This window comes from Aethalodelphis obliquidens, unplaced genomic scaffold, assembly GCF_003676395.1.
Source record: "Aethalodelphis obliquidens isolate GAN/ISIS:26980383/991018 unplaced genomic scaffold, ASM367639v1 scaffold32, whole genome shotgun sequence".
In the NCBI taxonomy this organism is placed as follows: Eukaryota; Metazoa; Chordata; class Mammalia; order Artiodactyla; family Delphinidae; genus Aethalodelphis; species Aethalodelphis obliquidens.
In genome coordinates this window covers 14,260,420-14,284,830 of record NW_020837976.1, presented here as the reverse complement: position 1 = coordinate 14,284,830, position 24,411 = coordinate 14,260,420, and the positions used below count along the sequence as shown (strand labels likewise).

Sequence of the window (24,411 nt, the reverse complement as noted above, 5' to 3'; positions counted from 1 at the left end):
AGGAGCAGGGACCTCGGTCCTGCAAGCACAAGAAACTGAATTCTGCCAACGACCCGAATGAACCTGGAGGTGGACTCTTGCCAGGGCCTCCCGATAAGAGCCCAGCCAGCCACAACCTTGACTGTGGCCTTGTGATACCCCCGGCTGAGAACCCAGTTAGCCATGCTGGGCTTCTGACCTATGGAAACTGTGAGATAATATAAATGGGTGCTGTTTTGAACAGCTATGTTTGTGGTAACTTGTTACACAGCAATAGCAAACTAATACATGATCCTTTCGCCTCTTCAGGGAAAGAGGAGAAAAGTCCATGGTGAATCAGGCTGATAAGCAAAGAGCAGCCTGATGTTCTATCAGTGGTAAACCAGTGAGGTCCCTCACCCTTTGCCTGAATTACGTTTGCTCATAACGTGAAGTTATTCCATACACTTGAAAGTGACTTAGAAGAAGCACTCACGGGCACAGAACTCTGTAGACCTGTCGGGGCTGGAGATTTGCTGCTCAGTCTCCGTGGGTGTCCCCTAGGAAGCAGGGAAATGGCACAGTCTGCCGTAGGCATGTTTTTGCTGAGCAACCCTCTCAGATGTGAGCTGTGAATGGGTAGCAAAGTGATTGGGAATTTAAAAAAAAAAATGTCATCTGTGAAGGCCAGAGGAGGACGAGTCACTCCTGAGGGTCTGACCCTCATGGCTTAGCAGAGCCACATTGCTGGAATCCTGGCAGTGCCACCAAGAGCATGTGCTCCAGCCCTACGTACATACTGCTCGAAGCAATAGAGATTCAGGCAGGATTGGTGCATGTAAGGGGCCTGCCCTGACCCTATAAGAACAGGCGGATCAGAGGGCTCTCTCTCTCTGTGGAGATATCCTGCCAGCTCAGGTGAGCAGGGATGGCTGGCAATGGGGTGCCCAGAGCAGGTCTCCTAGCAGGCCAGGCCTCACTGGGCAGGGGGCCCACCTGCCCTCAGCGTCCCTGCAAGAAGTCATTCTGCCAGGACTCACTGGGTCCAGAACCCCCGCCCCTCACCTGCTCTCAGGCTGCCTTCCTCAGAGAATGAGTATGGAATTGTGGGGCGAGAGAGGGAGGCAGTGCAGAGAATGAAATGCCAGCCTCTCCTTATATCCTGGGTAACTTCCAACCTCCACACGGAAGAAATCCTCCTCCGTGGGAACTGCACCAGTGCCCTTCAGGTAGGAACTGGGTGTAGAGGACAGAGGGACTTTTGCCCGCCCGGGCTTGATGACACATTATACGTCTTCTGCTGGGGACTCCAGCCTAGTACATGCACCTGCTTCCTGGGGAGAATGGGGGAAATGAGGACGGGGTGGCAAAGGCCCTCTGCTGTCTGCTGGGTGTCCTTGCTGGGTGTCCCCAAGAGGGATGGTTTTGGAACTGGTGATAAGAGAGCAAAGTTTCCAGGCTGAGATGCACTGGCTGGCAGTAGCAGGAGGAAATTGAAGGGCACACGACTGTGAACCCGTGTGCTCAAGATGGGTGTGTCAGGCATTCATCCTTCCTTCCTTCTTTCCTTCCTTCATTTATTTATTTAGGCTGCGTTGGGTCTTCGTTGCCGCGCATGGGCTTCCTCTAGTTGCGGCGAGCAGGGGCTACTCTTCGTTCTGGTGCCCGGGCTTCTCAATGTGGTGGCTTCTCTTGTTGTGGAGCTCAGGCTCTAGGTGTGTGGCCTTCAGTAGTTGTGGCACACGGGCTCAGTAGTCGTGGCACACGGGCTTAGTTGCTCCGCGGCACGTGGGATCTTCCCGGACCAGGGCTCAAACCCGTGTCCCCTGCATTGGCAGGCAGATTCTTAACCACTGCGCCACCAGGGGAGTCCCAGGCATTCTTCCTTAAAAGGAAAAACCAGGCTGGGTACAGGGAAAGAGTGAAAAAACCTTTGAGAAAAATTCCCTTTGGTGCTGAAGGACTTTTTATGGTATTTCTTTTTCATTTGATAATAGAGCATTTAGCAAAGAGAAACAGAGCCCCATCGTTTTACTAGCACGGCAAAAGCATAGTTTTAGCAACAGCAGTGTCATCGTTTGGTTGACAGAAAGCATATGTTCTTGCACACATTTACTTCAGAATAGCCACATCAAAACGAGAATGTGTTTCCAACAGCCTAGCATGTGGCGTGCATTGAAGTTTTAATTGGTGAGCATATGGCAAAACTGGCAAGGGTGCCTCTGTGGGGCTTTACCACTGACGGGGAGATGGGTGCAGTTGGTTGCCATCAGCCTGAGTCTACTCATCATCCCCAGGAGACTGGCAGACAAAGCAGGAAGCATCCACGATTCGATGGCTGTTTTGACTCCAGCCTACATGCATGTTTCCTTCCACTTCAGCAGTGACTCTGGCCCCTGATCAGCCGGCAGTTGCAGGAACAAGTGAGGCAATGGACATGCAAGCTCTAGAAAGCCACACATTCTTGGGAATAAATAGTGTAATTTCATCCCCCTACGTTCCAGCCTTACTTCCTGGAGTCAGACATTTAAATGTGCTCTAGAGCCGCTGGGGTAGTTTCTCTCTTTCATCACTGCTGCGGAGGAAATCATCTCCAGAACTACCTCTTGACCAGAATGCAGGCTCAGTGTCCGCAAGGCCTCACTGCACATCTGCGGGGTGTGAAGCTGTTCTAATGATGAACAAATTAAATAAAATTCACACACATTCAAGTCAATCCAAGCCACCAAAGATGGAGAATGGAGCCGAGAGAGAGCAAACACGTGTGGCCGCTCATTCCTGACACCCTCTGCACTCAGTACACCAGGCGACACGTGTGTCAAGGGCACAACACACACCCCTGCTTTCAGAGGGCTCACCGCTTGGCTAGTGACACGGGACATAAAATCCTATCAATGGGGGTCACGGTGGTATGCGGCCAGGCACCCAAGTGAGGGCCCTGGGTACCAAGTGGCAGGGAGTCCCTGGAAAGGACCCACGGCTGAGCCCTCCTCGAGCTGTATTAATCAAACACAGGACTGACAAGGCACAAGTTCTCTGGGGACCGAGACTCTGCCTTCCTCTCACGTCCAAGGGCCCCCAGTGTGGCCTTGGGGCCAGCATCTTCTCACAAAGTTCTCATGGACACTTAGGAAACACTGTGAGACTACACACTGAATTCCCGAACATTTCTGCCCGTCTTCCTATTCTCTTTCATCAGGACCTCGGTCACCAGCAGTCCCCTCCACATACTCACAACCATTCCTTCAGAGTCATTGCCCTAAGCCACACCAGCTGCCCTCTCAGCAGGCCTGGTTTGAAAAAGTATCATCTACCCTTGCCGAGTCCCCTGGAAATAGGAGGGACTGTGAAAGTCTGCAGGAAAAGTCCTCAAGGGAACTAAGATATTTGTCAATACCAAGGGATGAAAATTGCTCACAACTTCTCACTGACACCCAACAACAGTACCAGTGGTGAGAGGCACATGGACACACAAGACAGACCCAGCTCTTGTTGCTATGGAGGTTACAGGGATGCTAAGAGATCCTACATGTCACCCGTGGCCTCAGCACGGCAAAGGTGGGCAAACCCTAACACCAACGGACACAGGGAAATCCCAGCCCCTCAGCTCCCACCAGACACAATAAAAAACATTTATAAACATGATGGATATTCTAAGAGCAAATTCATGTTGCCCTGAGAAGGTCTGGCAAGGGTTTTTGCAAAGCCTAGGACGGGTCATGAGTCTCTGTGCCAAAAGGACATTTAAGCAGAGTCTCTAAGGATGAAAAGGAGTTTAAGAGGGAAAACTGGACACAAATGTTCTGGGCAGAAGGAAAGAGCACATGCAGCCGGGAGCACAGGGTGGGCAGGAGGAATGAAAGCTGTCCGGCGGCAGTGGCTGGGGCAACGGGCCTCATAAGGTGAGTTAAGGACCTGGGGCTTTACACGGAGGGCAGTGATGGCTGCTTCACGGAGAGACAGGCCACATTTCACTTTGTCTGAGAGGACCCCTGACGACACCCAAATCACAGGCAAACCACACTTCTGGCTGGGACAGCTGAGGTGGGCCTATAGCTTCAGAGGAGGCTCTTAGTCAGTGTTGGGTGAGCATTCGGGAAGCAAACCCCACAAAGAGACTGAGGAGGAAGAGGTGAATGCCAGTCAGTGGGGCTCAAGAGAAGAAGAAGATGAATAAATGGCATCAGTGGAAGAACACATGGGCAAGTGACAGAGATTCTGGACAGTGGGAAGAAGTTTTCCATCCCAGGATCCCCTGGAGGAAGCAGTGTGTTTGCATTCGAGGAGAGCAGGGGTGCTGCAGGCCTGTGGCCCCCTTTGGGGCGCTGTTTCTGAGCCCTGCGCACCAACTCTCTACTAAACCCTCAGACCCCTCTGTGGGGAGGGGTCTCTTACCGCCCTCAGAAAGCTGAGGCTGGGAGGGAACAGCGAAGGCCCAGGCCCAGGTGCCCAACAGCCCTTCTCCCCATGGTGGGTGCGAGCTTGGAAGTGAAATGAGGACATGGCAAGAAATGCCTGGCAACATAGAAGGCGTCCAAAACTGGGATCTGTCTTGCTGGACCACAGCCTGAGAGAGCAGACTGATGGGATCTTGGCATTGAGAGAACATACTTAGCAAAGGCCAGAAAAATGTATTTGGCCAGAACCTGCACTGACCTGATTCAGAGAACTTTAAACTAAATTTTAAGGTTGGAGGTGGGGGAGTATAGGGAGGAGAAAAAAAACCCAACAAAACAAAATTAAACTGAATAAAAGGATATGGTAAGGGATAACTCATGGAATGTGGAAGATATAACAGGAAGGAAGAGGTCCACGGTATATTCAGAAGGAAGTAACAAGGAACCTGGTTGCTGCCAGCCTGTGGGGAAGGACCCATAACCTGAACACGGTCACTAAAGGGAATTCTTTAACCAAAGGAAATAGACATTACAGGAGAGAGAGGCTGGGGAGCCAGGGTAGGAGCCCATCAACGTGAGAACCACAGTGAAAGAGGATAAACCTAAGTGTGTTTGTTGAGAGTAAAAAAGGGTGCCCCGTCTGATGACTGGGACGTCCCTCATGCAGATCACAACACTGGGGTGAGAAGAGGAAAGAGCAGGCCTTGAGGACTTCAGCTCATCCCCTGTTCCAAGTCAGCCGGGGCAGACATTGACTCAGACTAGCTAGTTCAGCACCAAATTCTCATCTGATTCGCAAAATCTTACTCGACATCAGGCCCCGTTTGGCCTTAAGTGAAGTAAAAATAAATGCTACCGTCTATAGAGTGCCTTCAACACACTGGTGCTGTCCTAGGAACTATAGACACGTCACCCTATTTAATTCTCATGCCAACAATATGAAGATTAATGTTCCCATGTGAGAAATGAGGAATGATGTTCGGAGAGGTTACGTAACTTGTCCAGGGCTACACAGCATACTGAACACTCTCGGCCTGCTCTTCTAGACCCATTCTTTGTGCTGCTTTGTGCCCTGGGAGGCTGGTCTCTGCAGAGTTTGCGTTCCCTCTCACTTTCAGACAGGTCGGCCCCGGGAGGTACCTGCAAAGCTAGGAGGAAGGAGAGGCTGGCGTATTTATGGGGGGCCACTTTGGCAGAAGGTGCCAGGCCAGCTTTTCTGTCCCCAGGGCTCCCTCCCAAGGCTACAGCTCTTACCAAGTCCTAGCTGTTCACTAAGTTTTTCCAGGCCTGGAGGCAGAAACAGTGTTGGCAGTTTCCCACTGCTGCTAGTCTCTGGGTGCTTCCCTGCCCTCTGATGGTCCCGCGACCCTCTCCGCACCTCTGCAAACCGTCCCTTCACTGCCTGCCTGCGGGCACCCTCTGAGCATGCGTCATCTACTTCCAACAGAACCTTGCTGATGAGCAGAGCTGGGATTTGAACTTGGATTGGCCTGATAGAAAAGCCTGGGCTGTTAATCATAATGTTACACTGTGCGGTGGGTGACTTAAGCCGCAAAGGACAAGTATATAATCATTCCTGAAAGAACAAAACAACACAAAACAAAAAGTGGGCACAAATGTTCCAGCTCTGCTTTCATCAATGTCCCTGACAGCTGAGTCCAGAGTGTCCAACTAGAATCTCCTGTCATGCAATTTTTCTTTGAAGAGATAAATTGCTGGTAGAAAGATCTGAACTTAATAAGTCTTTGGGTGGCTTCAATTGATTTCAGTCTGTGATGGTGTCTCGATGACTTTGCCAGGACTTGGCTTTCTGGCAGGTCTTATGAAACTGAGGGCTGGGCCAGCCAGTTCTATAATAGTTGCTCCAAACTGTGTAGATTCCAGGGACCTCCCCCGTTCAGAGCTAATAACTAACACCATCGACTTTAAACTTGTGGTTTAATCATATAAATGTGAAAAAGGTCCCATGAGATGAAGCTCACAACTTTGAAAATTCTTTAGATTTTGCTTTTGGTGTTGGGCCAATTCTTGCAAAGCTGTTCACTCAGATTCACTCTAGAGCAGGATTTCTCAGACTCAGTACTTTGGATATTTGGGGTCAGATAAGTCTTTGTTGTGGGTGGCACTGTATCCTATTACCCTGTGCATTATGGGATATTTAGCAGCACTCCTCGCTTCCACCCACTGGAGGCCAATACCACTTCCTCCCCAGTTGTGACAACGAAAAATGTCTTCAGATGCTACCAAATGTCCCCTGGGAGCAAAAAATCACTCCTGGTTGAGAATCATTGCTCTACAGGAATAGTTTCATTAGGATGGGCACAAATTCAGCCTACTTCAGCTTTCCCAAAAGACACTACCTGCAAAATACTGATTCATGGGTCTAATGAATTTGTATGCCTTTAAAATTAAGCCCAGCTTTGTCCTCAAAATTAGAGCTAGATCTTCCAAACAGGTTTGGGCCTAAGCCACCTCTTAAGATGAAAACCATATATGGTCAAGATTACCTTCAAAAGTCCTTTTGGAAGATGCCACCTTGTAGGATCCCACACCCACCCCCAGAGTTCTGACAATCCAGGTTTTCACTGAGTTTCAGTGCAACGGTGTAAGAAGTCCTGGGCTTATAGTCACGGGCCATGTTATCTCCAAATACAGGTTCTTAAACTCTTAAATCACACTGGGTGCAGCAAGTTGTTCAAATGACAAGAGGCACATGAGAGTCAGGAATGGCTCAAGAACAAAACAGATCCATGGCCCTCATGTTGTGTTCACCTGGTGACACACACCTGAGTTGTATGTTAAGCAGGATTACAAGCACTATTTAAATTGCAATTTTCACTCCCCCCTTTTGGCCCTCAGATTATGCTCCTGATTAAATTCACTTGGTTAAACATGTATATGATATAACTCCACTGTAATATCATACAGGACAAAAAAAGAAGAAGCCAGTTTCAGGTGCAATTACTGTAATATTGATTAATATATAGATTCTATTTCACACTAGAAACAGAAAATGAAAAGCAATTTAAGATGACCATATCATTTACTGCTCTGCTGTTACCTTGAACTCAAACCATATCACCCCAAACATCAACCCACAGTTATAAAGACTTCCTTTGAGCTTATTTAAATTCTTCTTCTAAAGTCAGATAGATAGGCCTTGTCTTGGTTCAGTGTCAAACAAGGATAGACTCCAATATGCGTTCATCCTTCCATTCCCAGTAGGGCTGGAGAAGCTCCTGGGTTAATGACATGCCCATTTCCTTACAAGAGCAAATAGAAAGACAAGCCCTTCCTCAAGGACAAAGACACTGTCTAATTCCAAACCGGCAATGCATTTCAACAGCACCCCTAGCTCCTGTCAAGTCCCAGACAGAAACAGCAGTGACATCAAAACCCAAACTGCTATTGTGGAAGAGATACACTAGCATTAAAATGGATGGTCCTGAATAATAACAGCTAGCAAAAAAGTGATCAAACTTGAGGGTTTTTGCTAATTCAGGCTTACCAGGATGTAGCTACTCTTAATGAGATGTTCTAATGTGATTAGTAGCAACACTCATTCATCCTATAAATACTTACTGAGACTTCCCAGGCGTCAGGCCTTGTGCTAGGCACAAGGAAGTCAGATGTGAAAAAATATCTTCCCTAAAATATTTTTCAGGCTAAAGTGGCCTCTTAGGTAATATCCAAGAGACATTATAAGATCAAAACAATTAATATCTAAAGAAAATGTTAGCTCTTCCTGCCAGTAGAGTCTGGCCAAGCCTAAGCAGAGCCAGCTGGCCTGCAATTGGTGTATGACTAGAAATCCCACTTTTAAATTCTCATCCCTAAAAGTTGACCCTTCCTCACTTACATCTAGTCACTAATGGATGTGGCTTTCCACTTAGCCAGTAATTCAGTTTATTTGCACTTGTTAGCAAATTTATTCACAAAGAAATGGAGAAAAGTTCACTTAAAATAAGGAGTATTTTTAAAGGTAGTTGAAGGAATATCTTAATTGTCAATTTGTCAAGAGTCATCCTCTGAATTTTCTCCCTCTTTTAGAGTTAGATCCTGAGAAAGAAATGGTCTACGTACATTATGTTGACTTTCTGCCCGAGTTCTCTGTCTACATTAGGCCACCAACACTTCTTCAGTCTTTACAGAGGGGCCTATATAGTCAAAGATGTGCCCTCCGTCATGGTCCATGCGATAAATTTCTGCATACAGGGGAAACAGCTATCTCTGTAGATTAATGTACTTGCTTACCTTTTTTCATTTATTAGCTCATAAAACATTTCCTGAAGGCTTATTCTGCCTCAAGCACTGGAAGATAACAAAGGTGAGTACAGGCACTAGCCCTCCTCTGAGAAGCACACAAAGGAGAGAGGACCACTTGTTGTGTATACAGTGAAATAAGTCCTATATCCCAGGCATGCACAAGATGTAAGGAAAACACAAGAGAGGGCTCAAAGAGGCTTTAGAGAAGATGCTTCAACTAGATGGATAAAAGTCCAGTGGGCACCCCATGGGTGAAGGCACAGAAGCATGCCTGAGAGAAGAGAGCACTTTTCCATAACTGAGGGTGGTTTGGTCCTGATGGACAGTAACATGTACAGGTGGTTATGGTGGTAAGAGACTGGCTGTAGGACTGGATAACCAAGAGTCTTGAGTGCCATGCAAGATCTTACCTTCACATTGTAGATGATGGAGAGCCACTAGAGGATTTTAAAAACAAGATACAAACATGATTCTTTTTTTTGGCTGGGCTGTAAGAGAACCTGGAAGAGGTGAGATATAGTAGAAGCTACTGAAATGGTCCAGATGACATATGGTTAAGATTGGGACTAAGGCATTGACAATGGGGAGGCATGGGAGGGGGCTGATCTGAGAGAAAGGAGCACATAAACATTTGATGATTGACTTGATGTAGGGGTGAGCATTGACGGGGGAGGCAAAGTTACATGTCTGCTTCCAATTTAAATAACTAGGCCAGGAGAGATGGTCTTAACTAGATGAGGACTAGGAGGTATGAGAAGGTTAGGGGTTTTATGGGTGAGAGATGAGTGACATCTCCCATCGAAAAGCCCCCGAATGGCACTTGGTAAGTCTGAAGTGTCTAAGGAGCATTCAGATGGCGATGCCTAAGGAGACTGGATACATGTGTCCTGAGCTCAAGAAGGCCACGGCTGGAGATGCAGACCTGGCGGTTTTCAGCACTTGGTAGGTAGTTAAAAATTCACAGATGGGGATGTGGAGGTGCAGCCAGAGGGTGTGGCATGAAGATAGGGGGTTGCTGGGGAAGGAATATTGGAAAAATCTGACACTTAGGGGGCAGCCAGAAGAAGAGTCAGTAAGAAGACTGAAACAAGATGCTGAGAAAGGTTGAGACAAAATGATGAGAAAACAATGATGACAGAAGTAGAAGACATGAAAGCCCGATAACATGTTGAGTCTAGAGATTATCTAGAAGATACACAAGGATACAGAGCTGCTGGATCTAGAAAGTCAACAAAAAGCTACTGGAACTTCCCAAAGTACCTGGTGGAGGCAGCTTCTTCAGAAGACATTACAGCTTTGGAAAGCTCTGAAGATTCACTGAACCCAGGAATCCTCTTGAAAAAGCACACTTTTAAGGACTGGAAAACCAATGTTTGATTATCTTGCCACACTGCCGGCGTTGTATCATTCTGTACAAATGCTTTATGGGAGTGGGTGGGGGAAAGACAGGGGTGTGGGGGAGGCAGAGGTGCTGGGGGGAAAAGGGGAGTGGTGGACATGGCGGAGTACAGTTTGAGCACAGATAAAGATGCTAGAAGAAACCTGAGAGTTATTCTTCTTTGCTATTTCCGAGCTCTCAGTCACTGACTCTGGAAATGTGAAGTACCACACTGACTTAAGAATATTCACTGTCCCTACCTGTGGAGGGCCTTCTGACTATACCTGGAAGCATTTACCCAAGGCTTTTACCTGGGATGAAAGGCACTGATGTCCTTGCAGATTCCCCGGTAGCACCTCCAGATGCAGACAGTGCCTGCTCCAGACTGGGCTTTACTGCTCCTGATGCTCTTTCTTTTTGTCAAATAAGAACAAACAAGGTAATGGCTGTTTAAAACTTGAATTTTTTATTTACATTAAACAGATCTTAGGATGAAAATCTGATTGTAAAAGTTGGTTGAAAACCATTATAACCCAAAACTTGGAAATAATTCTCCACGGGTCTATCATGTTTCTGGGGTCTTACAAGCTGATGCATTGAAAGCCTTTGTTCTGGACTATCTAAGGATGTGTGCATAGCAAATAGCCTTGAAAGACAGAGAAAGAGTCTCCCTCTGGAGCTAGCTACTGCCTGGTTTATTGCACACTGTGATCAAGATCATGTTTCCCTCTGGGACAAAAGGAAGACACGCTTACTGCCCAATATAAGATTTGAGGTCCTTAAACTCAGGGTTCCATTCAGTGTGTGTGCAGGTATCACTTGGGCTTATTCACATCACCTGGTGGAAACTGGGGCTTGGAGAAATGGCAAAATGCTGGTATTTTGGCTACTACTATTGCTATGAGTAATAAAGTCCTTTGTTTCTGACCCAGGAGTTTCGTGTCTTCTGCCAACATCCATGAGACAAAAGCAGGCTAATTTACTAGCTTATAAGTAGGGTAAAGTCTCGGATCTTTCACAGATTTTGATGCCTATTTGCCATCTATGAAATTATCATGCTGATCATATAATATCCTTCTTTAAAAACTTTCCCAATAAGAAGAACTACAGTCCTGCGGCCTGTGGAACAAAAACCACATTCACAGAAAGACAGACAAGATGAAAAGGCATAGGGCTATGTACCAGATGAAGGAACAAGATAAAACCCCAGAAAAGCAACTAAATGAAGTGGAGATAGGCACCCTTCCAGAAAAACAATTCAGAATAATGATAGTGAAGATGATCCAGGACCTCGGAAAAACAATGGAGGCAAAGATCAAGAAGATGCAAGAAATGGTTAACAAAGACCTAGAAATATTAAAGAACAAACAAACAGAGATGAACAATACAGTAAGTGAAATGAAAACTACACTAGAAGGAATCAATAGCAGAATAACTGAGGCAGAAGAACGGATAAGTGACCTGGAAGACAGAATGGTGGAATTCACTGCTGCGGAACAGAATAAAGAAAAAGGAATGAACAGAAATGAAGAAAGCCGAAGGGACTTCTGGGACAACATTAAACGCAACAACATTCGCATTATAGGGGTCCCAGAAGGAGAAGAGAGAGAGAAAGGACCAGAGAAAATATTTACAGAGATTATAGTTGAAAACTTCCCTAACAGGAGAAAGGAAATAGCCACCCAAGTCCAGGAAGCGAAACGAGTCCCATACAGGATAAACCCAAGGAGAAACACACCAAGACACATAGTAATCAAATTGGCAAAAATTAAAGACGAAGAAAACTTACTGAAAGCAGCAAGGGAAAAATGACAAATAACATACAAGAGAACTCCCATAAGGTTAACAGCTGATTTCTCAGCAGAAACTCTACAAGCCAGAAGGGAGTGGCATGATATACTTAAAGTGATGAAAGGGAAGAACCTAAAACCAAGATTACTCTATCCGGCAAGGATCTCATTCACATTCGACGGAGAAATCAAAAGCTTTACAGACAAGCAAAAGTGAAGAGAATTCAGCACCACCAAACCAGCTCCACAACAAATGCTAAAGGAAATTCTCTAAGCGGGAAACACAAGAGAAGGAAAAGACATACACAGAAAGTGGGCTCAAGAATGCAGGATAGAAGGGAGATTCGGAAGATGGCGGAAGAGTAAGACGCGATCACCTTCCTCCCCACAGATACATCAGAAATACATCTACACGTGGAACAACCCTAAAGAACACCTACTGAACGCTGGCAGAAGACCTCAGACCTCCCAAAAGGCAAGAAACTCCCCATGTACCTGGGTAGGGCAAAAGAAAAAAGAAAAAACAGAGACAAAAGAATAGGGACAGGACCTGCAGCAGTGGGAGGGAGCCGTGAAGGAGGAAAGGTTTCCACACACTAGGAGCCTCTTCGTGGGAGGAGACTGCGGGTGGCGGAGGGGGGAAGCTTCGGAGCCGTGGAGGAGAACACAGCAACAGGGGTGCAGAGGGCAAAGTGGAGAGATTCCCGCACAGAGGATCAGTGCCGACCGGCACTCACCAGCCCAAGAGGCTTGTCTGCTCACCCGCCGGGGTGGGCGGGGCTGGGAGCTGAGGCTCGGGCTTCAGTGGGAGCGCGGGGAGAGGACTGGGGTTGGCAGCATGAACACAGCCTGCAGGGGGTTAGTGCACCACGGCTAGCCAGGAGGGAGTCCAGGGAAAAGTCTGGACCTGCTGAAGAGGCAACAGACTTTTTCTTCCCTCTTTGTTTCCTGGTGCGCGAGGACGAGGGATTAAGGGCGCTGCTTAAAGGAGCTCCAGAGATGGGTGCAAGCCGCAGCTAAAAGCGCGGACCCCAGAGAAAGGCATAAGATGCTAAGGCTGCTGCTGCCGCCACCAAGAAGCCTGTGTGTGACCACAGGTCACTATCCACACCTCCCTTCCAGGGAGCCTGTGCAGCCCGCCACTGCCAGGGTCCCGAGATCCAGGGACAACTTCCCTGGGAGAATGCGCGGCGCGCCTCAGGCTGGTGCAACGTCCTGCTGGCCTCTGCCGCCGCAGGCTCGCCCCTCATCGTGCCCCTCCCTCCCCCCCCGGCCTGAGTGAGCCAGAGCCCCCGAAGCAGCTGCTCCTTTAACCCCGTCCTGTCTGAGCGAAGAACAGACACCCTCTGGCAACCTACACACAGAGGCGGGGCCAAATCCAAAGCTGAGCCCTGGGAGCTGTGAGAACAAAGAAGAGAAAGGGAAATCTCTCCCAGCAGCCTCAGAAGCAGCGGATTAAATCTCTACAATCAACTTGATGTATCCTGCATCTGTGGAATACATGAATAGACAACAAAAAATCTGAAATTGAGGAGGTGGACTTTGAGAGCAAGATTTTTATTTTTTTTTCCCTTTTCCTCTTTTTGTGAGTGTGTATGTGTATGCTTCTGTGTGAGATTTTGTCTGTATACTTTTGCTTTCACCATTTGTCCTAGGGTTCTATCCATCCGTTTTTTGTTTGTTTTTACTTTTTAAAAATTTTTTTCTTAATAATTATTTTTTATTTTAATAACTTTATTTTATCTTACTTTATTTTATTTTATTTTATCCTCCTTCTTTCTTTCTACATTTTCTCCCTTTTATTTATTTATCTATTTATTTCTCCCTTTTATTCTGAGCCATGTGGATGAAAGGCTCTTGGTGCTGCAGCCAGGAGTCAGTGCTGTGCCTCTGAGGTGGGAGAGGACAACTTCAGGACACTGGTCCACAAGAGACCTCCCAGCTCCACGTAATATCAAACGGCGAAAATCTCCCAGAGATCTCCATCTCAACACCAACACCCAGCTTCACTCAACGACCAGCAAACTACAGTGCTGGACACCCTATGCCAAACAACTAGCAAGACAGGAACACAGCCCCATCCATTAGCAGAGAGGCTGCCTAAAATCATAATAAGGCCACATACACCCCAAAACACACCACCAGACGTGGACCTGCCCACCAGAAAGACAAGATCCAACCTCATCCACCAGAACACAGGCACTAGTCCCCTCCACCAGGAAGCCTACACAACCCACAAGCCACTGGGGACAGACACCAAAAACCATGGGAACTACAAACCTGCAGCGTGCAAAAAGGAGACCTCAAACACAGTAAGATAAGCAAAATGAGAAGACAGAAAAACACACAGCAGATGAAGGAGCAAGATAAAAACCCACCAGACCTAAAAAATGAAGAGGAAATAGGCAGTCTACCTGAAAAAGAATTCAGAATAATGATAGTAAAGATGATCCAAAATCTTGGAAACAGAATAGACAAAATGCAAGAAACATTTAACAAGGGCCTAGAAGAAAAGGGAAAAAAAAGGATCCAAACTGGAAAAGAAGAAGTAAAGCTGTCACTGTTTGCAGATGACATGATACTGTACATAGAGAATCCTAAAGATGCTACCAGAAAACTACTAGAGTTAACCAATGAATTTGGTAAAGTAGCAGGATACAAAACTAATACACAGAAATCTCTGGCATTCCTACCACTAATGATGAAAAATCTGAAAGTGAAATCAAGGAAACACTCACATTTACTAATGCAACAAAAAGAATAAAATATCTAGGAATAAATCTACCTAAGGAGACAAAAGACCTGTATGCAGAAAATTATAAGACACCGATGAAAGAAATTAAAGATGATACAAATAGATGGAGAGATACGCCATGTTCTTGGATTGGAAGAATCAACATTGTGAAAATGACTCTACTACACAAAGCAATCTACAGATTCAATGCAATCCCTATCAAACTACCACTGGCATTTTTCACAGAACTAGAACAAAAAATTTCTCAATTTGTATGGAAACATAAAAGACCCCAAATAGCCAAAGCAATCTTGAGAATGAAAAACGGAGCTGGAGGAATCAGACTCCCTGACTTCAGACTATACTACAAAGCTACAGTAATCAAGACACTATGGTACTGGCACAAAAACAGAAAGATAGATCAATGGAACAGGATAGAAAGCCCAAAGTTAAACCCACACACATATGGTCACCTTATCGTTGATAAATGAGGCAGGAATGTACAATGGAGAAAGGACAGCCTCTTCAATAAGTGGTGTTGGCGCAGTGGTTGAGAGTCCACCTGCCCATACAGGAGACATGGGTTCATGCCTCAGTTTGGGAAGATCCCACATGTCACAGAGCGGCTGGACCCGTGAGCCATGGCCACTGAGCCTGCGCATCCAGAGCCTGTGCTCCCCAACGGGAGAGGCCACAACAGTGAGAGGCCCGCGTACTGCAAAAAAAAAAAAAAGTGGTGCTGGGAAAACTGGACAGGTACATGTAAAAGTATGAGATTAGAACACTCCCTAACACTATACACAAAACTAAGCTCAGAATGGATTAAAGACCTAAATGTAAGGCTATAAACTATCAAACTCTTAGAGGAAAACATAGGCAGAACACTCTATGACATAAATCACAGCAAGATCCTTTTTGACCCACCTCCTAGAGAAATGGAAATAAAAACAAAAATAAACAAATGGGACCTAATGAAACTTCAAAGCTTTTGCACAGCCAAGGAAACCATAAACAAGACCAAAAGACAATCCTCAGAATGGGAGAAAATATTTGCAAATGAAGCAACTGACCAAGGATTAATCTCCAAAATTTACAAGCAGCTCATGCAGCTCAATAACAAAAAAACAAACAACCTAATCCAAAAATGGGCAGACGACCTAAATGGACATTTCTCCAAAGAAGATATACAGATTGCCAACAAACACATGAAAGAATGCTCAACATCATTAATCATTAGAGAAATGCAAATCAAAACTACAATAAGATATCATCTCATACCAGTCAGAATGGCCATAATCAAAAAATCTAGAAACAATAAATGCTGGAGAGGGTGTGGAGAAAAGCGAACACTCTTGCACTGCTGGTGGGAATGTGAATTGGTACAGCCACTATGGAGAACAGTATGGAGGTTCCTTAAAAAACTACAAATAGAACTACCATATGACCCAGCAATCCCACTACTGGGCATATACCGTGAGAAATCCATAATTCAAAAAGAGTCATGTACCAAAATGTTGACTGCAGCTCTATTTACAATAGCCAGGAGATGGAAACAACCTAAGTGTCCATCATTGGATGAATGGATAAAGAAGATGTGGCACATATATACAATGGAATATTACTCAGCCATAAAAAGAAACGAAATTGAGTTATTTGTAGTGAGGTGGATGGACCTAGAGTCTGTCATACAGAGTGAAGTAAGTCAGAAAGAGAAGAACAAATACCGTATGCTAACACATATATATGCAATCTAAGAAAGAAAATGTCATGAAGAACCTAGGGGTAAGACAGGAATAAAGACACAGACCTACTAGAGAATGGACTTAAGAATATGGGGAGGGGGAAGGGTAAGCTGTGACAAAGTGAGAGAGTGGCATGGACATATATACACTACCAAATGTAAAATAGATAGCCAGTGGGAAGCAGCCGCATAGCACAGGGAGATCAGCTCGGTGCTTTGTGACCATGTAGAGGGGTGGGACAGGGAGGGTGGGAGGGAGGGAGATGCAAGAGAGAAGAGATATGGGAACATATGTATATGTATAACTGATTCACTTTGTTATAAAGCAGAAACTAACACACCATTGTAAAGCAATTATACTCCAATAAAGATGTTTAAAAAAAAGATAAGGACCTACAAAAACAAATGCAAAATAATTAAGAAAATGGTCACAGGAACATACATATAAATAATTACCTTAAACGTGAATAGATTAAATGCTCTAACCAAAAGACACAGGCTCACTAAATGGATACATAAACAAGACCCATATATATGCTGTCTACAAGAGACCCAATTCACACCTAGGGACACATACAGACTGAAAGTGAGGGGATGGAAAAAGATACTCCATGCAAATGGAAATCAAAAGAAAGCTGGAGTAGCAATACTTATAGCAGATAAAATAGACTTTAAAATAAAGAATGTTACAAGAGACAAAGAAGGACACTACATAATGATCAAGGGATCAATCCAAGAAGAAGATATAACAATTATGAATATATATGCACCCAAAATAGTAGCACCTCAATACATAAGGCAACCGCTAACAGCTATAAAAGAGGAAATTGACGGTAACACAATAATAGTGGGAGACTTTAACACCTCACTTACCCCAATGGACAGATCATCCAAAATAAAACTAAATAAGGAAACAGAAGCTTTAAATGACACAGTAGACCAGATAGATTTAATTGATATTTATAGGATATTCCATCCAAAAACTGCAGATTATACTTTCTTCTCATGTGCACATGGAACATTCTCCAGGATAGGTCACATCTTGGGTCACAAATCAAGCCTCAGTAAATTTAAGAAAATTAATATCCTATCAAGCATCTTTTATGCCCACAATGCTATGAGATTAGAAATGAATTAAAGGGAAAAAAATGTAAGAAACACAAACACATGGAGGTTAAACACTACATGACTAAATAACCAAGAGATCACTGAAGATATCAAAGAGGAAATCAAAAAACACCTAGAGACAATGAAAACATGACAATCCAAAACCTACGTGATGCAGCAAAAGCAGTTCTAAGAGGGTAGTTTATAGCTATATAAGCCTACCTCAAGAAACAAGAAAAATCCCAAATAAACAATCTAACCTTATACCTAAAGGAACTAGAGAAAGAACAAACAAAACCCAAAGCAGCAGAAGGAAAGAAATCACAAAGATCAGAGCAGAAATAAATGAAATAGAAACAAAGAAAACAACAGCAAAGATCAATAAAACTAAAAGCTGGTTCTTTGAGAAGATAAAAAAAATTGATAAACTATTAGCAAGACATCAAGAAAAAGAGGGAGGGCTTCCCTGGTGGCGCAGTGGTTGAGAGTCCGCCTGCCGATGCAGGGGACACGGGTTCATGCCCCGGTCCGGGAAGATCCCACATGCCACGGAGTGGCTAGTCCCGTGAGCCATGGCCGCTGAGCCTGCACGTCCAGAGTCTGTGCTCCACAACCGGAGAGGCCACAAGAGTGACAGGCCCACATACCGCAAAAAAAAAAAAAAAAGCAGAGGACTCAAATCAATAAAATTAGAAATGAAAAAAGAGGAGTTATAACAGACACCACAGAAATACAAAGTATTCTAAGAGACTACTACCAGCAACCCTATGCCAATAAAATGGACAACCTGGAAGAAATGGACAAATTCTTAGAAAGGTATAACCTTCCAAGACTGAACCAGAAAGAAATAGAAAATATGAACAGACCAATCACAAGTAATGAAATTGAAACTGTGATTAAAAATCTTCCAACAAACAAAAGTCCAGGACCAGATGGCTTCACAGGTGAATTCTATCAAACATTTAGAGAAGAGCTAATACCCATCCTTCTCAAACTCTTCCAAAAAGTTGCGGAGGAAGGAACACTCCCAAACTCATTCTATGAGGCCACCATCACCCTGATACCAAAACCAGACAAAGATACTACAAAAAAAGAAAATTACAGACCAATATACTCATGAATATAGATGCAAAAATCCTCAACAAAATACTAGCAAACAGAATGCAACAACACATTAAAAAGATCATACACCATGATCAAGTGGGATTTATCTCAGGGATGCAAGGATTCTTCAATATATGCAAATCAATCAATGTGATACACCATACTAATAAATTAAAGAAGAAAAACCATATGATCACCTTAATAGATGCAGAAAAATTTTGATGAATTTCAACACCCATTTATGATAATAACTCTCCATATAGTGGGCATAGAGGGAACCCTACCTCAACATAATAAAGGCCATATATGACAAACCCACGGCAAACATCATTCTCAATGCTGAAAAACTGAAAGCATTTCCTCTAAGATCAGGAACAAGACAAGGATGTCCACTCTCACCACTATTATTCAACATAGTTTTGGAAGTCCTAGCCACAGCAATCAGAGAAGAAAAAGAAATAAAGGGAATACAAATTGGAAAAGAAGAAGTAAAACTGTCACTGTTTGCAGATGACATGATACTATACATAGAGAATCCTAAAGATGCCACCAGAAAACTACTAGAGCTAATCAATGAATCTGGTAAAGCTGCAGGATACAAAATTAATGCATAGAAATCTCTTGCATTCCTATACACTAGTGATGAAAAATCTGAAAGAGAAATTAAGGAAACACTCCCATTTATCATTGCAACAAAATGAATAAAATACCTAGGAATAAACCTTCCAAGGAGACAAAAGACCTGTATGCAGAAAACTATAAGACATGGATGAAAGAAATTAAAGATGATACCAACAGATGGAGACATATACCATGTTCTTGGATTGGAAGAATCAATATTGTGACAATGACTCTACTACCCAAAGCAATCTACAGATTCAATGCAATCCCTATCAAATTTCCAATGGCATTTTTTTACAGAACTAGAACCAGAAATCTTAAAATTTGTATGGAGACACAAAAGACCCTGAAGAGCCAAAGCAGTCTTGAGAGAAAAAAACGGAGCTAGAGGAATCAGACTCCCTAACTTCAGACTATATGACAAAGCTACAATAATCAAGACAGTATGGTACTGGCATAAAAACAGAAACATACATCAATGGAACAAGATAGAAAGTCCAGAGGTAAACCCACGCACCTTTGGTCAACTAATCTATGACAAAGGAGTCGAGGATATACAATGGAGAAAAGACAGTCTCTTCAATAAGTAGTGCTGGGAAAACTGGACAGCTACATGTAAAAGAATGAAATTAGAACACTCCCTAACACCATACACAAAAATAAACTCAAAATGGATTAGAGACCTAAATGTAAGACCGGACACTATACAACTCTTAGAGGAAAAACACAGGCAGAACACTCTTCGACATAAATCACAGCAAGATCTTTTTTGATCCACTTCCTAGAACAATGGAAATAAAAAAACAAACAAAAAAAAAAACAAACGGGACCTAATGAAACTTTAAAGCTTTTGCACAGCAAAGGAAACCATAAACAAGATGAAAAGACAATTCTTAGAATAGGAGAAAATATTTGCAAATGAATCAATGGACAAAGGATTAATCTTCAAAATATATAAACAGCTCATGAAGCTCAATATTAAAAAGACAAAAAACCCAATCCAAAAATGGGCAGAAGACCTAAATAGACATTTCTCCAAAGAAGACATACAGATGGCCAAGAAGCACATGAAAAGCTGCTCAACGTCACTAAGTATTAAAGAAACGCAAATCAAAACTACAGTGAGGTGTCACCTCACACTGGTTAGAATGGGCTTCATCAGAAAATCTACAAACAACAAATGCTGGAGAGGGTGTGGAGAAAAGGGAACCCTCTTGCACTATTGGTGGGAATGTAAACTGATACTGCCACTATGGAGAACGGTATGGAGGTTCCTTAAAAAACTAAAAATAGAATTACCATATGACCCAGCAATCCCACTACTGGGCATATATCCAGAGAAAACCACAATTCAAAAAGACACATGCAACCCAGTGTTCGTTGCAGGACTATTTACAATACCCAGGTCATGGAAGCAACCCTAATGCCCAACGACAGATGAATGGATAAAGAAGATGTGGTACATATATAAAATGGAATATTACTCAGCCTTAAAAAGGAACAAAATTGGGTCATTTGTTGAGACGTGGGTGGATATAGAGACTGTCATACAGAGTGAAGTAAGTCAGAAAGAGAAAAACAAATATCGTATATTAACGCATATATGTGGAACCTAGAAAAATGGTACAGATGAACTAGTCTGCAGGGCAGAAATTGAGACACAGATGTAGAGAACAAATGTATGGACACCAAGGGGGGGAAAGCGGCGGGGGTTGGGGGTGGTGGTGTGATGAATTGGGCGATTGGGATTGACATGTATACACTGATGTGTATAAAACTGATGACTAATAAGACCCTGCTGTATTAAAAAAATATAAAATAAAATTAAAAAAAAACTTGCCCAATGCCATTCTGTTCCTTATCTTTACTTAGGTATACTTCAGGTAAGATTTATACTTTGCTTTAAAAAAACTCAAGACTATTTAATGTTTTAAAATTTGGTACAAGAAAACACATTGTAGGCAACTGTCGTTCTCTATAGCAGGAAAAAAGGGAAAGTTTTTGCCTTTTTCCATTTCTTAGAGACAGAGAAATGGCAAGCAGAAAAACCCAATGATTCGTGAAGGCTCTCAAAAAAGTTCCACAGCAGGTTTTGCAGGCAGGGCCTTGGCCTTGGGTTGAGTTCCTAAGAGATTCTGTCTCACTGACCAAATGGCATTAAGTAGCAGCAGTCAGGTGAGTTATGGGGAGCTGGGGCGGCCCTGAGTCATAGAACCACAAGGAATCTAGTTTCCTGCCAATTCATGAAATACTAGACTGGAGGTGTCCAAAAGCTTTATGCAAGGGGACCAGCACGCATCAGGCTGATGATTGACAATATTCCATCGCTACCGTGCCCTTTGGAAATAGGATGCTAGACGTTTCCGATTTCTGCCATGTGGACTGGGTAACCTAGGAGAGTGTCTCTATACCTGAAGGAAACTGAAAACATGTTACACAATGAAGGTGACAAGGATGCTCAGTCAATGACTGGTAACAATGACAACAGCCGTGATGATAAATGAAAATGATGAAAAATGATTATTCATTTAAATAAACTGATAACTATATGTCTGTATTTTATTTCCAGGTGTGAAGATCAGGAAGCTAGAGGAACTATCATATTTTCCAGTACTTTAAACGTTTGGATCTGTGAGAGAAAATATTAGTATACCATGTCCGTAATATCTGTAAGTGCCTCCTGCTGAGTGCTGGTGAAGAGGCCATGGCCATATAAGCCATATTTTATATCTTCAGGGCCAAACAATGAGATATTTGGAAATATCTAGGAATTGATTACAGGTAGAAAAAAAAATCACTGTCGAACATATTTATCCTTGACATAAAATTAATAGAGTATGGTAAAAATTTTAAATGCATCTCTAACATTATTTCTGTGTGCAAAATAGAGAGTACTGAGCTAAAAGTAAGAAAAATAATCTAGCCATGATGTATGCTTTCATGGCTGTATCAGTGAGTGAAAGCACCTCATAAACTCTTGGCAGCAGCTTTCTTTTACTGGGAAATGGTCATTTCTCTCCATTTGGCCTCAAGAGGGACTCAGGTATGCAAGCCAGGGAACCTGGAAAGAACACAGTTCTAGCTTCCACAGAAGGCAGTTCAACCTTGGAACACCCTGCAGGGACCATCTTCAACCTGGTTTTGAGATGACTGGTTTTCTCCACTTTGTTTCCACAATATAGGTTACCTAGATCTGACACCCACTGGCACGATAGGTTACCTTGCTGTATTGACATCACTGTGGGTCCAGAGATTATCATTATCTTTAATCCTCAGAATAACCTCCTCAAGAGTCACATCGAAGAACTCTAGCCCAATAAGAACACTGTGCCTTTTTCTCTAACTAGTGAGAATAACTTGTTTCCAGAGTCATCTATAAGTTTCTTAAAATAATAGGAAGTAAACTTATTATAGAAATTCTGATGGATACCACCAGGCTCAGTGAAAATAAGGAAAGGGTAATTAAAGCAATGGATGAAGAGTGAGGCCCTTCCATGTTTACCTAAAATGGGGGCTAACTGTCTCGGTTAATTAGAGCACAGTGAAAATGAGAAGACATGTATATGTTTGTTCATCACTTGGGCCTGATAGTTTCACACAAAGGAAAAATATTCAGACCCTCACCACCAAGCTTAGGCACCAGTGGGACAAACGCCTGCTGTGAACCACAAGAGGGCCAGGTGAAAAATAATTCGAGCACACGCTGACTTGATGGTGGGAGCAGTGGCATAATTTACACAAATGTTACAGCTGGGAAGGTTCTGGGCTGAAAGATCTCGCTAGATGGCACATAACGCTACAGGTATTTGACCATTAGCCCTCCCCTCTTTGTAAATATATTTTGTAAGAGAAAAGGTAAAGAAAGCTTTAATGTTTCCATATCTTCTGCTATCAAAAGTTCTCCAGAATCCAAGGAAGCACTCACCAAGTGACCTTTAACCCTGAGGTATATCTAATTCAGGAACAAATACCTGCTTTCCCTTTTTTTTTTTTTTTTTAACAGATGTAATTCTGAAATGTAGATCACAATTTTTACAGACACTGGGGAGAGGGTCAGCAAGGGGATGGCGTGGCATTCAGGGGAGCACCACCACGAATGTCACGGCACCGTGATGCCCTGATAAACGGCTTGGTTGGAAGTCAAAGCAGTGGTTTTACTCTCAGCATGGCATCAACAAGATCTGAAGCACATCTTCCATCTATCTGAGCCTCAGTAAAACACGGATAATAGCATTTCCCCTACTTACTGAGATGCACCACAAGGTATTAAATAGCAGCATTTGGAAGGAAGGCACTGAGCACTACAAAAATGTGAGATGAATCATTAGCATACGACTCCACAAGGATAAAGAGTGAAAAAGCGAGTCAACCCCCGGCACGTTTGGACCACGTGCCAGGTGTTTGGTGCAGGACAAACATCTGGATGTGTGATTATATTTTGTATTCTTCCTTCAGCTGTTAGAATATTCTAAATATTAGGGATCAGCAAAAAATTACTTTGAGCTTTGAAAATGGGACCTGGTGAAAAGTTTAGACTATTAATTGGGAGCTGGCAGAATGCTTTCAAGAATGATAACAAACCAGGCTGAGAAAAACCTTTCTGTCATATATACAGAAAGGCTTCTGTCGTAAGGGCAAAGGCTCCAAATCAGGAGGAAGCTTCAGCAGTTCTCTTTGCCAGCATCCTCTTATAGCATTTCTTCTTCTACCCTTAGAATTTCCAGTTGTATAATTCAGTTATGTATTAGGACAAGGTGTTAGAACACTTTGCGGGTTCCAACTGATTTGGATGATAATGAGTTAACATACAATGGGCAGCACTTCTAGATTCTACAAGAGTCACTGCTTCCCCCCTCCCCCCAAGGAAAAAGCAAACGTCAATGCTACTTTATTAATTTTTAATTATGTCTAAATTGAAGCCCAGTATTCCTTTTCCTGATGCAGATACCACTTATGGTGTGATTTCAGTCAAAACATTTTCTTAGTCTCTATTAATCCCTTCTCTGTAAAGGAAAATGACATTTGCTATTTATCTCTCTGAAAGCATACTGAAATAACTTTATTTTCCCCAAATGCATATTATGTATACACAAAATAAGTATTTTCTACGTTCTTACTGAAGTTTAAAATATTGTCTTTTTAATGGGATAGGATGGCCTCAAGTTTGACTATAACTGTACAAAATGCTCGAGGAACTGTCTTTTTGCCACAAACATCAAGCAGATTAAAAATCTTGAGGACAAACAATATTTACAGATACTGACAATTCCTTCTCAGCTTGGGGCCATTCTGTACTTCACAGTTTGGACAAAACC

At 43.4% G+C, this 24,411-nt stretch overlaps 1 protein-coding gene across 4 annotated transcripts in view; it reads right to left on the bottom strand.

Annotated features, from left to right (window-relative positions):
• FHOD3 (formin homology 2 domain containing 3) overlaps nucleotides 1-24,411 on the bottom strand; it is a 494,073-nt gene that overhangs the window by 82,725 nt on the left and 386,937 nt on the right. The gene's annotated exons all lie outside the window — the stretch shown is intronic.